Source organism: Solea solea, chromosome 12 (assembly GCF_958295425.1).
Source record: "Solea solea chromosome 12, fSolSol10.1, whole genome shotgun sequence".
NCBI classification, from domain to species: Eukaryota; Metazoa; Chordata; class Actinopteri; order Pleuronectiformes; family Soleidae; genus Solea; species Solea solea.
Window position 1 is genome coordinate 28,101,401 of NC_081145.1, and position 18,145 is coordinate 28,119,545.

Here is an 18,145-nt window from a genome sequence, read left to right on the forward strand (position 1 = left end):
GAATTAGAGTGAAATAATCTGGAGTTATAAAACTACTTTTAACACGTTGTTATTTTTCCTGATAATATGATCATGAGTGTGCACAACTTTATTGATATATGTGCTGTGAGCAACAGAGCCAAAGGGGCGGAGCTCTATCCAGTTCATATAATACATCCATGACAAGTAAGAATTTGTTTGAACTTTTGTTCATTTGTTTTGATATTTGTAAAAGTGTTTTAATCTACAGTTCGGCTTTGTTCACTTTGATTCTTGTGTCGGACGTCGCGCTCATGACTCTACAGTGACGACCCTCAATCACTGGGATTTGGAAGTATTTAAGTAGATTTTGGGATTCAAAATAGATTTTGGAATTTTAAGTAGATTTTGGGATTCTAAATAGATTTTGGGATTCTAAATAGATTTTGGAATTTTAAGTAGATTTGGGGATTCTAAATAGATTTTGGGATTATAAATAAATTTTAGAATTTTAAGTAGATTTGGGATTATAAATAGATTTTGGGATTAAAAATAGAATTTGGAATTATAAATAGATTTTAGAATTTTAAGTAGATTTTGGGATTCTAAATAGATTTTGGGATTATAAATAGATTTTAGAATTTTAAGTAGATTTGGGATTATAAATAGATTTTGGGATTAAAAATAGAATTTGGAATTATAAATAGATTTTAGAATTTTAAGTAGATTTGGGATTATAAATAGATTTTGGGATTATAAATAGATTTTGGGATTATAAATAGAATTTGGAATTATAAATAGATTTTGGAATTTTAAGTAGATTTGGGGATTATAAATAGATTGAATTGAATTTATAAAATATCTATAGGCAGGATCAGGTAAAATGCTCCCACTTTTTTATCACATTTTGGACGACATACTAAACTATGACTTTTTCGTCTCATTTTGGACGACATACTAAACTATGACTTTCGTCTCATTTTGGACGACATACTAAACTATGACTTTCGTCTCATTTTGGACGACATGCTGAACTATGACTTTTTTGTCTCATTTTGGACGACATACTAAACTATGACTTTTTTGTCTCATTTTGGACAACATACTAAACTATGACTTTTATGACTGTTTTTGGACGACATACTATACTATGACGTTTTTGATAAATTTTGGACGACATACTATACTATGACGTTTTTGACCGATTTTGGACGACATACTATACTATGACGCTTTTGACCGATTATAGACGACATACTATACTATGACTTTTTTGACTGTTTTTGGACGCCATACTATACTATAACGTTTTTGACTGTTTTTGGACACCATACTATACTATGACGTTTTTGACAGATTTTGGACGACATACTATACTATGACGTTTTGGACCGATTTTTGACGACATACTATACTATGACTTTTTGGACGACATACTATACTATGACGTTTTTGACCGATTTTGGACGACATACTATACTATGAAATTTTTGACCGTTTTTGGAAGACGTGCTATACTATGACTTTTTTGTCCCATTTTGGACGACATACTATACTATGACTTTCTTGACTAATTTTGGACGACATACCAAACTATGACTTTTTTGTCTCATTTTGGACGACATACTAAACTATGACTTTTTCGTCTCATTTTGGACGACATACTAAACTATGACTTTTTCGTCTCATTTTGGACGACATACTAAACTATGACTTTTTCGTCTCATTTTGGACGACATACTAAACTATGACTTTTTTGAGTGATTTTGGACGACATACTAAACTATGACTTTTTCGTCTCATTTTGGACGACATACTAAACTATGACTTTGAGTGATTTTGGACGACATACTAAACTGACTTTTTTGACACATTTTGGACGACATACTAAACTATGACGTTTTTGAGTGACTTTGGACGACATACTAAACTATGACTTTTTCGTCTCATTTTGGACGACATGCTAAACTATGACTTTTTCGTCTCATTTTGGACGACATGCTAAACTATGACTTTTTCGTCTCATTTTGGACGACATACTATACTATGACTTTTTTGACTGATTTTGGACGACATACTATACTATGACGTTTTTGATCAATTTTGGACGACATAGTATACTATGACTTTTTTGATCATTTTGGACGACATACTATACTATGACGTTTTGACCGATTTTGGACGACATACTATACTATGACGTTTTTGACTGTTTTTGGACGCCATACTATACTATGACGTTTTTGACCGATTTTGGACGACATACTATACTATGACTTTTTTGACACATTTTGGACGACATACTATACTATGACTTTTCTGACCAATTTTGGATGACATACTATGCATGATGATTTGATGACATTTTGGACGACATACTAAACTATGACTTTTTCGTCTCATTTTGGACGACATACTAAACTATGACCTTTTTGAATTATTTTGGACGACATACTTAATTATGACTTTTTTGTCACATTTTGGACGACATACTAAATTATGACTTTTTTGTCACATTTTGGACGAAATACTATACTATGACTTTTTTGACTCATTTTGGACGACATACTATGCAGGGGAATTGATGACATTTAGGACAGCAAGTTTGGTGTAGTGGTTAGCACTCAAGCCTTTGAACTAGAAGATCCGGGTTCAATCCCTGTTTGAAACAAAGAAACTCTGCAATCATGAGACGAGGTGGTATTACACTATGACTATTTCAGATGAAGCTATTCTATGATTTTGGACGACATACTAAACTATGACTTTCGTCTCATTTTGGACGACATGCTAAACTATGACTTATTTGTCTCATTTTGGACGACATACTAAACTATGACTTTTTTGTCTCTTTTTGGACAACATACTAAACTATGACTTTTTTGAGTGATTTTGGACGACATACTAAACAGTGACTTTTTCGTCTCATTTTGGACGACATACTATACTATGACTTTTTGATCAATTTTGGACGACATACTAAACTATGACTTTTTTGTCTCATTTTGGACGACATACTAAACTATGACGTTTTTGAGTGATTTTGGACGACATACTAAACTATGACTTTTTCGTCTCATTTTGGACGACATACTATACTATGACTTTTTTGATAAATTTTGGACGCCATACTATACTATGACTTTTTTGATTAATTTTGGACGCCATACTGTACTATGACGTTTTTGACAGATTTTGGACGACATACTATACTATGACGTTTTTAACCGATTTTGGACGCCATACTATACTATGACGTTTTTGTCTCATTTTGGACGACGTGCTATACTATGACTTTTTTGTCCCATTTTGGACGACATACTATACTATGACTTTCTTGACTAATTTTGGACGACATACTATACTATGACGCTTTTGACCGATTATAGACGACATACTATACTATGACGTTTTTGACCGATTTTGGACGACATACTATACTATGACTTTTTACACCGATTTTGGACACCATACTATACTATGACTTTTTCGTCTCATTTTGGACGACATACTAAACTACGACTTTGAGTGATTTTGGACGACATATTAAAAGTATGACTTTTTTGACTGATTTTGGACGACATACTATACTATGACGTTTTTGACTGTTTTTGGACGCCATACTATACTATGACGTTTTTGATAAATTTTGGACGACATACTATACTATGACGTTTTTGATCAATTTTGGACGATATACTATACTATGACTTTTTTGATAAATTTTGGACGACATACTATACTATGACGTTTTTTTATGTTTTTGGACGACAAACTATACTATGACTTTTTTGATCAATTTTGGACCACATACTATACTATGACGTTTTTGACTGTTTTTGGACGCCATACTATACTATGACGTTTTTGACCGATTTTGGACACCATACTATTCTATGACCTTTTTTGACTGTTTTTGGACGCCATACTATACTATGATGTTTTTGATCAATTTTTGACGACATACTATACTATGACTTTTTACACCGTTTTTGGACGGCATACTATACTATGACATTTTTGACCGATTTTGGACGACATACTATACTATGAAATTTTTGACCGTTTTTGGACGACATACTATACTACTACTTTTTTGATCAATTTTGGACGACATACTATACTATGACGTTTTTGACCGATTTTGGACGCCATACTATACTATGACGTTTTTGACAGATTTTGGACGACATACTATACTATGACTTTTTACACCGTTTTTGGACGACATACTATACTATGACGTTTTTGACCGATTTTGGATGACATACTATACTATGACGTTTTTGATCAATTTGGACGATATACTAAACTGTGACTTTTTTGATCAATTTTGGACGAAATACTATACTATGACTTTTTTGATCGATTTTGGACCACATACTATACTATGACGTTTTTGACTGATTTTGGACGACATACTAAACTATGACTTTTTCGTCTCATTTTGGACGACATGCTAAACTATGACTTTTTTGTCTCATTTTGGACGACATACTAAACAGTGACTTTTTCGTCTCATTTTGGACGACATACTATACTATGACTTTTTTGATCAATTTTGGACGACATACTATACTATGACTTTTTCGTCTCATTTTGGACGACATGCTGAACTATGACTTTTTTGTCTCATTTTGGACGACATACTAAACTGTGATTTTTTTGATCAATTTTGGACCACATACTATACTATAACTTTTTTGAGTGATTTTGGACGACATACTAAACTGTGACTTTTTTGATCAATTTTGGACCACAAACTATACTATAACTTTTTTGAGTGATTTTGGAAGCCATGCTATACTATCACTTTTTTGATAAATTTTGGACGACATACTATACTATGATGTTTTTGATCCATTTTTGACGACATACTATACTATGACTTTTTACACCGTTTTTGGACGGCATACTATACTATGACATTTTTGACCGATTTTGGACGACATACTATACTATGAAATTTTTGACCGTTTTTGGACGACATACTATACTATGACTTTTTTGATCAATTTTGGACGACATACTATACTATAACTTTTTTGAGTGATTTTGGACGACATACTATACTATGACTTTTTTGATAAATTTTGGACGACATACTTTACTATGACGTTTTTGATCAATTTTGGACGATATACTATACTATGACGTTTTTGACCAATTTTGGACGCCATACTATACTATGACGTTTTTGACTGTTTTTGGACGCCATACTATACTATGACGTTTTTGATAAATTTTGGACGACATACTATACTATGACTTTTTTGATCGATTTTGGACGACATACTATACTATGACGTTTTTTAATGTTTTTGGACGACAAACTATACTATGACTTTTTTGATCAATTTTGGACCACATACTATACTATGACGTTTTTGATACATTTTGGACGACATACTATACTATGACTTTTTTGATAAATTTTGGACGACATACTATACTATGACGTTTTTGACTGTTTTTGGACGCCATACTATACTATGACGTTTTTGACAGATTTTGGACGACATACTATACTATGACTTTTTTGAGTGATTTTGGACGACATACTAAACTATGACTTTTTCGTCTCATTTTGGACGACATGCTAAACTATGACTTTTTTGTCTCATTTTGGACCACATACTAAACTATGACTTTTTTGTCTCATTTTGGACAACATACTAAACTATGACTTTTTTGAGTTATTTTGGACGACATACTATACTATGACTTTTTCGTCTCATTTTGGACGACATACTAAACAGTGACTTTTTCGTCTCATTTTGGACGACTTACTATACTATGACTTTTTTGATCAATTTTGGACGATATACTATACTATGACGTTTTTGACAGATTTTGGACGACATACTATACTATGACGTTTTTGACTGTTTTTGGAAGCCATACTATACTATGACGTTTTTGATAAATTTTGGACGACATACTATACTATGACGTTTTTGATCAATTTTGGACGACATACTATACTATGACGTTTTTGATCAATTTTGGACGATATACTATACTATGACTTTTTTGATAAATTTTGGACGATATACTATACTATGACTTTTTTGATAAATTTTGGACGACATACTATACTATGACGTTTTTTAATGTTTTTGGACGACATACTATACTATGACGTTTTTGACTGTTTTTGGACAACATACTAAACAGTGACTTTTTTGTCTCATTTTGGACAACATACTAAACTGTGACTTTTTTGATCAATTTTGGACCACATACTATACTATAACTTTTTTGAGTTATTTTGGACGACATACTATACTATGACTTTTTTGACTCATTTTGGACGACATACTATGCAGGGGAATTGATGACATTTAGGACAGCAAGTTTGGTGTAGTGGTAAGCACTCAAGCCTTTGAACTAGAAGATCCGGGTTCAATCCCTGTTTGAAACAAAGAAACTCCGCAATGATGAGACGTGGTGGTATTACACTATGACTATTTCAGATGACGACTATACTATGACTTTTTTGATCAATTTTGGACGACATACTATACTATGACGTTTTTGACCGATTTTGGACGCCATACTATACTATGACGTTTTTGACTGTTTTTGGACGCCATACTATACTATGACGTTTTTGACTGTTTTTGGACGCCATACTATACTTTGACGTTTTTGATAAATTTTGGACGACATACTATACTATGACGTTTTTGACCGATTTTGGACGCCATACTATACTATGACGTTTTTGACTGTTTTTGGACGCCATACTATACTATGACGTTTTTGACTGTTTTTGGACGCCATACTATACTTTGACGTTTTTGATAAATTTTGGACGACATACTATACTATGACGTTTTTGATCAATTTTGGACGATATACTATACTATGACTTTTTTGATAAATTTTGGACGACATACTATACTATGACGTTTTTTAATGTTTTTGGACGACAAACTATACTATGACTTTTTTGATCAATTTTGGACCACATACTATACTATGACGTTTTTGATAAATTTTGGACGACATACTATACTATGACGTTTTTGACTGTTTTTGGACGCCATACTATACTATGACGTTTTTGACAGATTTTGGACGACATACTATACTATGACTTTTTACACCGTTTTTGGACGACATACTATACTATGACGTTTTTGACCGATTTTGGACGACATACTATACTATGACGTTTTTGATCAATTTTGGACGATATACTATACTATGACTTTTTTGATCAATTTTGGACGACATACTATACTATGACGTTTTTGACCGATTTTGGACGCCATACCTTACTATGACGTTTTTGACTGTTTTTGGACGCCATACTATACTATGACGTTTTTGACTGTTTTTGGACGCCATACTATACTATGACGTTTTTGATAAATTTTGGACGACATACTATACTATGACTTTTTTGATAAATTTTGGACGACATACTATACTATGACGTTTTTTAATGTTTTTGGACGACAAACTATACTATGACTTTTTTGATCAATTTTGGACCACATACTATACTATGACGTTTTTGATAAATTTTGGACGACATACTATACTATGACTTTTTTGATTGTTTTTGGACGCCATACTATACTATGACGTTTTTGACCGATTTTGGACGACATACTATACTATGACTTTTTTGAGTGATTTTGGACGACATACTAAACTATGACTTTTTCGTCTCATTTTGGACGACATGCTAAACTATGACTTTTTTGTCTCATTTTGGACGACATGCTAAACTATGACTTTTTTGTCTCATTTTGGACAACATACTAAACTATGACTTTTTTGAGTTATTTTGGACGACATACTATACTATGACTTTTTCGTCTCATTTTGGACGACATACTAGACAGTGACTTTTTCGTCTCATTTTGGACGACTTACTATACTATGACTTTTTTGATCAATTTTGGACGACATACTATACTATGACGTTTTTGACCGATTTTGGACGACATACAATACTATGACGTTTTTGATCAATTTTGGACGATATACTATACTATGACGTTTTTGATAAATTTTGGACGACATACTATACTATGACGTTTTTTAATGTTTTTGGACGACAAACTATACTATGACTTTTTTGATCAATTTTGGACGACATACTATACTATGACGTTTTTGATAAATTTTGGACGACATACTATACTATGACGTTTTTGACTGTTTTTGGACGCCATACTATACTATGACGTTTTTGACAGATTTTGGACGACATACTATACTATGACTTTTTACACCGTTTTTGGACGACATACTATACTATGACGTTTTTGACCGATTTTGGACGACATACTATACTATGACGTTTTTGATCAATTTTGGACGATATACTATACTATGACTTTTTTGATCAATTTTGGACGACATACTATACTATGACGTTTTTGACCGATTTTGGACGCCATACCTTACTATGACGTTTTTGACTGTTTTTGGACGACAAACTATACTATGACGTTTTTGACTGTTTTTGGACGCCATACTATACTATGACGTTTTTGATAAATTTTGGACGACATACTATACTATGACTTTTTTGATAAATTTTGGACGACATACTATACTATGACGTTTTTGATAAATTTTGGACGACATACTATACTATGACTTTTTTGATAAATTTTGGACGACATACTATACTATGACTTTTTTGATAAATTTTGGACGACATACTATACTATGACGTTTTTTAATGTTTTTGGACGACAAACTATACTATGACTTTTTTGATAAATTTTGGACCACATACTATACTATGACGTTTTTGATAAATTTTGGACGACATACTATACTATGACTTTTTTGATAAATTTTGGACGACATACTATACTATGACGTTTTTTAATGTTTTTGGACGACAAACTATACTATGACTTTTTTGATAAATTTTGGACCACATACTATACTATGACGTTTTTGATAAATTTTGGACGACATACTATACTATGACTTTTTTGATAAATTTTGGACGACATACTATACTATGACGTTTTTGACCGATTTTGGACGCCATACTATACTATGACTTTTTTGAGTGATTTTGGACGACATACTATACTATGACTTTTTTGAGTGATTTTGGACGACATACTAAACTATGACTTTTTCGTCTCATTTTGGACGACATGCTAAACTATGACTTTTTTGTCTCATTTTGGACCACATACTAAACTATGACTTTTTTGTCTCATTTTGGACAACATACTAAACTATGACTTTTTTGAGTTATTTTGGACGACATACTATACTATGACTTTTTCGTCTCATTTTGGACGACATACTAAACAGTGACTTTTTCGTCTCATTTTGGACAACTTACTATACTATGACTTTTTTGATCAATTTTGGACGACATACTATACTATGACGTTTTTGACCGATTTTGGACGACATACAATACTATGACGTTTTTGATCAATTTTGGACGATATACTATACTATGACGTTTTTGACTGTTTTTGGACGCCATACTATACTATGACGTTTTTGACTGTTTTTGGAAGCCATACTATACTATGACGTTTTTGATAAATTTTGGACGACATACTATACTATGACGTTTTTGATCAATTTTGGACGACATACTATACTATGACGTTTTTGATCAATTTTGGACGATATACTATACTATGACTTTTTTGATAAATTTTGGAAGATATACTATACTATGACTTTTTTGATAAATTTTGGACGACATACTATACTATGACGTTTTTTAATGTTTTTGGACGACAAACTATACTATGACGTTTTTGACTGTTTTTGGACAACATACTAAACAGTGACTTTTTTTAACTGTTTTTGGACAACATACTAAACAGTGACTTTTTTGTCTCATTTTGGACAACATACTAAACTGTGACTTTTTTGATCAATTTTGGACCACATACTATACTATAACTTTTTTGAGTTATTTTGGACGACATACTATACTATGACTTTTTTGACTCATTTTGGACGACATACTATGCAGGGGAATTGATGACATTTAGGACAGCAAGTTTGGTGTAGTGGTAAGCACTCAAGCCTTTGAACTAGAAGATCTGGGTTCAATCCCTGTTTGAAACAAAGAAACTCCGCAATCATGAGACGTGGTGGTATTACACTATGACTATTTCAGATGACGACTATACTATGACCTTTTTGAATTATTTTGGACGACATACTAAAAACTATGACGTTTTTGAGTGATTTTAGACGACATACTAAACTATGACGTTTTTGAGTGATTTTGGACGACATACTAAACTATGACTTTTTCGTCTCATTTTGAACGACATACTAAACTATGACTTATTTGTCTCATTTTGGAAGACATACTAAACTATGACTTTTTTGTCTCTTTTTGGACAACATACTAAACAGTGACTTTTTCGTCTCATTTTGGACGACATACTAAACTATGACGTTTTTGAGTGATTTTGGAGGACATACTATACTATGACGTTTTTGATCAATTTTGGACGACATACTATACTATGACTTTTTACACCGTTTTTGGACGGCATACTATACTATGACATTTTTGACCGATTTTGGACGACATACTATACTATGAAATTTTTGACCGTTTTTGGACGACATACTATACTATGACTTTTTTGATCAATTTTGGACGACATACTATACTATGAATTTTTTGATCAATTTTGGACGACATACTATACTATGACGTTTTTGACCGATTTTGGACGCCATACTATACTATGACCTTTTTGACTGTTTTTGGACGCCATACTATACTATGACGTTTTTGACAGATTTTGGACGACATACTATACTATGACTTTTTACACCGTTTTTGGACGACATACTATACTATGACGTTTTTGACCGATTTTGGACGACATACTATACTATGACGTTTTTGATCAATTTTGGACGATATACTAAACTGTGACTTTTTTGATCAATTTTGGACGACATACTATACTATGACTTTTTTGATCGATTTTGGACCACATACTATACTATGACGTTTTTGACTGATTTTGGACGACATACTAAACTATGACTTTTTCGTCTCATTTTGGACGACATGCTAAACTATGACTTTTTTGTCTCATTTTGGACGACATGCTAAACTATGACTTTTTTGTCTCATTTTGGACAACATACTAAACTATGACTTTTTTGAGTTATTTTGGACGACATACTATACTATGACTTTTTCGTCTCATTTTGGACGACATACTAGACAGTGACTTTTTCGTCTCATTTTGGACGACTTACTATACTATGACTTTTTTGATCAATTTTGGACGACATACTATACTATGACGTTTTTGACCGATTTTGGACGACATACAATACTATGACGTTTTTGATCAATTTTGGACGATATACTATACTATGACGTTTTTGATAAATTTTGGACGACATACTATACTATGACGTTTTTTAATGTTTTTGGACGACAAACTATACTATGACTTTTTTGATCAATTTTGGACGACATACTATACTATGACGTTTTTGATAAATTTTGGACGACATACTATACTATGACGTTTTTGACTGTTTTTGGACGCCATACTATACTATGACGTTTTTGACAGATTTTGGACGACATACTATACTATGACTTTTTACACCGTTTTTGGACGACATACTATACTATGACGTTTTTGACCGATTTTGGACGACATACTATACTATGACGTTTTTGATCAATTTTGGACGATATACTATACTATGACTTTTTTGATCAATTTTGGACGACATACTATACTATGACGTTTTTGATCAATTTTGGACGATATACTATACTATGACGTTTTTGACCAATTTTGGACGCCATACTATACTATGACGTTTTTGACTGTTTTTGGACGCCATACTATACTATGACGTTTTTGATAAATTTTGGACGACATACTATACTATGACTTTTTTGATCGATTTTGGACGACATACTATACTATGACGTTTTTTAATGTTTTTGGACGACAAACTATACTATGACTTTTTTGATCAATTTTGGACCACATACTATACTATGACGTTTTTGATACATTTTGGACGACATACTATACTATGACTTTTTTGATAAATTTTGGACGACATACTATACTATGACGTTTTTGACTGTTTTTGGACGCCATACTATACTATGACGTTTTTGACAGATTTTGGACGACATACTATACTATGACTTTTTTGAGTGATTTTGGACGACATACTAAACTATGACTTTTTCGTCTCATTTTGGACGACATGCTAAACTATGACTTTTTTGTCTCATTTTGGACCACATACTAAACTATGACTTTTTTGTCTCATTTTGGACAACATACTAAACTATGACTTTTTTGAGTTATTTTGGACGACATACTATACTATGACTTTTTCGTCTCATTTTGGACGACATACTAAACAGTGACTTTTTCGTCTCATTTTGGACGACTTACTATACTATGACTTTTTTGATCAATTTTGGACGATATACTATACTATGACGTTTTTGACAGATTTTGGACGACATACTATACTATGACGTTTTTGACTGTTTTTGGAAGCCATACTATACTATGACGTTTTTGATAAATTTTGGACGACATACTATACTATGACGTTTTTGATCAATTTTGGACGACATACTATACTATGACGTTTTTGATCAATTTTGGACGATATACTATACTATGACTTTTTTGATAAATTTTGGACGATATACTATACTATGACTTTTTTGATAAATTTTGGACGACATACTATACTATGACGTTTTTTAATGTTTTTGGACGACATACTATACTATGACGTTTTTGACTGTTTTTGGACAACATACTAAACAGTGACTTTTTTGTCTCATTTTGGACAACATACTAAACTGTGACTTTTTTGATCAATTTTGGACCACATACTATACTATAACTTTTTTGAGTTATTTTGGACGACATACTATACTATGACTTTTTTGACTCATTTTGGACGACATACTATGCAGGGGAATTGATGACATTTAGGACAGCAAGTTTGGTGTAGTGGTAAGCACTCAAGCCTTTGAACTAGAAGATCCGGGTTCAATCCCTGTTTGAAACAAAGAAACTCCGCAATGATGAGACGTGGTGGTATTACACTATGACTATTTCAGATGACGACTATACTATGACTTTTTTGATCAATTTTGGACGACATACTATACTATGACGTTTTTGACCGATTTTGGACGCCATACTATACTATGACGTTTTTGACTGTTTTTGGACGCCATACTATACTATGACGTTTTTGACTGTTTTTGGACGCCATACTATACTTTGACGTTTTTGATAAATTTTGGACGACATACTATACTATGACGTTTTTGACCGATTTTGGACGCCATACTATACTATGACGTTTTTGACTGTTTTTGGACGCCATACTATACTATGACGTTTTTGACTGTTTTTGGACGCCATACTATACTTTGACGTTTTTGATAAATTTTGGACGACATACTATACTATGACGTTTTTGATCAATTTTGGACGATATACTATACTATGACTTTTTTGATAAATTTTGGACGACATACTATACTATGACGTTTTTTAATGTTTTTGGACGACAAACTATACTATGACTTTTTTGATCAATTTTGGACCACATACTATACTATGACGTTTTTGATAAATTTTGGACGACATACTATACTATGACGTTTTTGACTGTTTTTGGACGCCATACTATACTATGACGTTTTTGACAGATTTTGGACGACATACTATACTATGACTTTTTACACCGTTTTTGGACGACATACTATACTATGACGTTTTTGACCGATTTTGGACGACATACTATACTATGACGTTTTTGATCAATTTTGGACGATATACTATACTATGACTTTTTTGATCAATTTTGGACGACATACTATACTATGACGTTTTTGACCGATTTTGGACGCCATACCTTACTATGACGTTTTTGACTGTTTTTGGACGCCATACTATACTATGACGTTTTTGACTGTTTTTGGACGCCATACTATACTATGACGTTTTTGATAAATTTTGGACGACATACTATACTATGACTTTTTTGATAAATTTTGGACGACATACTATACTATGACGTTTTTTAATGTTTTTGGACGACAAACTATACTATGACTTTTTTGATCAATTTTGGACCACATACTATACTATGACGTTTTTGATAAATTTTGGACGACATACTATACTATGACTTTTTTGATTGTTTTTGGACGCCATACTATACTATGACGTTTTTGACCGATTTTGGACGACATACTATACTATGACTTTTTTGAGTGATTTTGGACGACATACTAAACTATGACTTTTTCGTCTCATTTTGGACGACATGCTAAACTATGACTTTTTTGTCTCATTTTGGACGACATGCTAAACTATGACTTTTTTGTCTCATTTTGGACAACATACTAAACTATGACTTTTTTGAGTTATTTTGGACGACATACTATACTATGACTTTTTCGTCTCATTTTGGACGACATACTAGACAGTGACTTTTTCGTCTCATTTTGGACGACTTACTATACTATGACTTTTTTGATCAATTTTGGACGACATACTATACTATGACGTTTTTGACCGATTTTGGACGACATACAATACTATGACGTTTTTGATCAATTTTGGACGATATACTATACTATGACGTTTTTGATAAATTTTGGACGACATACTATACTATGACGTTTTTTAATGTTTTTGGACGACAAACTATACTATGACTTTTTTGATCAATTTTGGACGACATACTATACTATGACGTTTTTGATAAATTTTGGACGACATACTATACTATGACGTTTTTGACTGTTTTTGGACGCCATACTATACTATGACGTTTTTGACAGATTTTGGACGACATACTATACTATGACTTTTTACACCGTTTTTGGACGACATACTATACTATGACGTTTTTGACCGATTTTGGACGACATACTATACTATGACGTTTTTGATCAATTTTGGACGATATACTATACTATGACTTTTTTGATCAATTTTGGACGACATACTATACTATGACGTTTTTGACCGATTTTGGACGCCATACCTTACTATGACGTTTTTGACTGTTTTTGGACGACAAACTATACTATGACGTTTTTGACTGTTTTTGGACGCCATACTATACTATGACGTTTTTGATAAATTTTGGACGACATACTATACTATGACTTTTTTGATAAATTTTGGACGACATACTATACTATGACGTTTTTGATAAATTTTGGACGACATACTATACTATGACTTTTTTGATAAATTTTGGACGACATACTATACTATGACTTTTTTGATAAATTTTGGACGACATACTATACTATGACGTTTTTTAATGTTTTTGGACGACAAACTATACTATGACTTTTTTGATAAATTTTGGACCACATACTATACTATGACGTTTTTGATAAATTTTGGACGACATACTATACTATGACTTTTTTGATAAATTTTGGACGACATACTATACTATGACGTTTTTTAATGTTTTTGGACGACAAACTATACTATGACTTTTTTGATAAATTTTGGACCACATACTATACTATGACGTTTTTGATAAATTTTGGACGACATACTATACTATGACTTTTTTGATAAATTTTGGACGACATACTATACTATGACGTTTTTGACCGATTTTGGACGCCATACTATACTATGACTTTTTTGAGTGATTTTGGACGACATACTATACTATGACTTTTTTGAGTGATTTTGGACGACATACTAAACTATGACTTTTTCGTCTCATTTTGGACGACATGCTAAACTATGACTTTTTTGTCTCATTTTGGACCACATACTAAACTATGACTTTTTTGTCTCATTTTGGACAACATACTAAACTATGACTTTTTTGAGTTATTTTGGACGACATACTATACTATGACTTTTTCGTCTCATTTTGGACGACATACTAAACAGTGACTTTTTCGTCTCATTTTGGACAACTTACTATACTATGACTTTTTTGATCAATTTTGGACGACATACTATACTATGACGTTTTTGACCGATTTTGGACGACATACAATACTATGACGTTTTTGATCAATTTTGGACGATATACTATACTATGACGTTTTTGACTGTTTTTGGACGCCATACTATACTATGACGTTTTTGACTGTTTTTGGAAGCCATACTATACTATGACGTTTTTGATAAATTTTGGACGACATACTATACTATGACGTTTTTGATCAATTTTGGACGACATACTATACTATGACGTTTTTGATCAATTTTGGACGATATACTATACTATGACTTTTTTGATAAATTTTGGAAGATATACTATACTATGACTTTTTTGATAAATTTTGGACGACATACTATACTATGACGTTTTTTAATGTTTTTGGACGACAAACTATACTATGACGTTTTTGACTGTTTTTGGACAACATACTAAACAGTGACTTTTTTGACTGTTTTTGGACAACATACTAAACAGTGACTTTTTTGTCTCATTTTGGACAACATACTAAACTGTGACTTTTTTGATCAATTTTGGACCACATACTATACTATAACTTTTTTGAGTTATTTTGGACGACATACTATACTATGACTTTTTTGACTCATTTTGGACGACATACTATGCAGGGGAATTGATGACATTTAGGACAGCAAGTTTGGTGTAGTGGTAAGCACTCAAGCCTTTGAACTAGAAGATCTGGGTTCAATCCCTGTTTGAAACAAAGAAACTCCGCAATCATGAGACGTGGTGGTATTACACTATGACTATTTCAGATGACGACTATACTATGACCTTTTTGAATTATTTTGGACGACATACTAAAAACTATGACGTTTTTGAGTGATTTTAGACGACATACTAAACTATGACGTTTTTGAGTGATTTTGGACGACATACTAAACTATGACTTTTTCGTCTCATTTTGAACGACATACTAAACTATGACTTATTTGTCTCATTTTGGAAGACATACTAAACTATGACTTTTTTGTCTCTTTTTGGACAACATACTAAACAGTGACTTTTTCGTCTCATTTTGGACGACATACTAAACTATGACGTTTTTGAGTGATTTTGGAGGACATACTATACTATGACGTTTTTGATCAATTTTGGACGACATACTATACTATGACTTTTTACACCGTTTTTGGACGGCATACTATACTATGACATTTTTGACCGATTTTGGACGACATACTATACTATGAAATTTTTGACCGTTTTTGGACGACATACTATACTATGACTTTTTTGATCAATTTTGGACGACATACTATACTATGAATTTTTTGATCAATTTTGGACGACATACTATACTATGACGTTTTTGACCGATTTTGGACGCCATACTATACTATGACCTTTTTGACTGTTTTTGGACGCCATACTATACTATGACGTTTTTGACAGATTTTGGACGACATACTATACTATGACTTTTTACACCGTTTTTGGACGACATACTATACTATGACGTTTTTGACCGATTTTGGACGACATACTATACTATGACGTTTTTGATCAATTTTGGACGATATACTAAACTGTGACTTTTTTGATCAATTTTGGACGACATACTATACTATGACTTTTTTGATCGATTTTGGACCACATACTATACTATGACGTTTTTGACTGATTTTGGACGACATACTAAACTATGACTTTTTCGTCTCATTTTGGACGACATGCTAAACTATGACTTTTTTGTCTCATTTTGGACGACATGCTAAACTATGACTTTTTTGTCTCATTTTGGACAACATACTAAACTATGACTTTTTTGAGTTATTTTGGACGACATACTATACTATGACTTTTTCGTCTCATTTTGGACGACATACTAGACAGTGACTTTTTCGTCTCATTTTGGACGACTTACTATACTATGACTTTTTTGATCAATTTTGGACGACATACTATACTATGACGTTTTTGACCGATTTTGGACGACATACAATACTATGACGTTTTTGATCAATTTTGGACGATATACTATACTATGACGTTTTTGATAAATTTTGGACGACATACTATACTATGACGTTTTTTAATGTTTTTGGACGACAAACTATACTATGACTTTTTTGATCAATTTTGGACGACATACTATACTATGACGTTTTTGATAAATTTTGGACGACATACTATACTATGACGTTTTTGACTGTTTTTGGACGCCATACTA